Genomic DNA, 321 nt, shown 5'->3' with positions numbered 1-321 from the left:
GAAATTTCATAGCTTTCACGTTATTCTGCGTCTACTATGGTATTATTGAAATTATTTGTACGTAATATCTATGGATAGATAGATGGATTCTTCTGCATGTTACATTTGCTCACATGGTTAATACACATGCTGTAAATAACGGCTTTCGAGTTTTTTACCCCTTGCCTGTGCCTTGTCTATAGTGAAGCTTGTTCCTTTTCGACCGGATCTTGCCCGAATCTCACTTGGGTGCAGACCATACTGGCAGGTCGGTGTAACTTTCAGTGATGCATACATTATGCCTCAGAATCCATGTCATGTCACACGGTATTGTATACTTAC

Source organism: Penaeus monodon, chromosome 19 (assembly GCF_015228065.2).
Source record: "Penaeus monodon isolate SGIC_2016 chromosome 19, NSTDA_Pmon_1, whole genome shotgun sequence".
NCBI lineage: Eukaryota > Metazoa > Arthropoda > Malacostraca > Decapoda > Penaeidae > Penaeus > Penaeus monodon.
The sequence above is the reverse complement of the archived record's forward strand: the minus strand, read 5'-3'. Positions refer to the sequence as shown.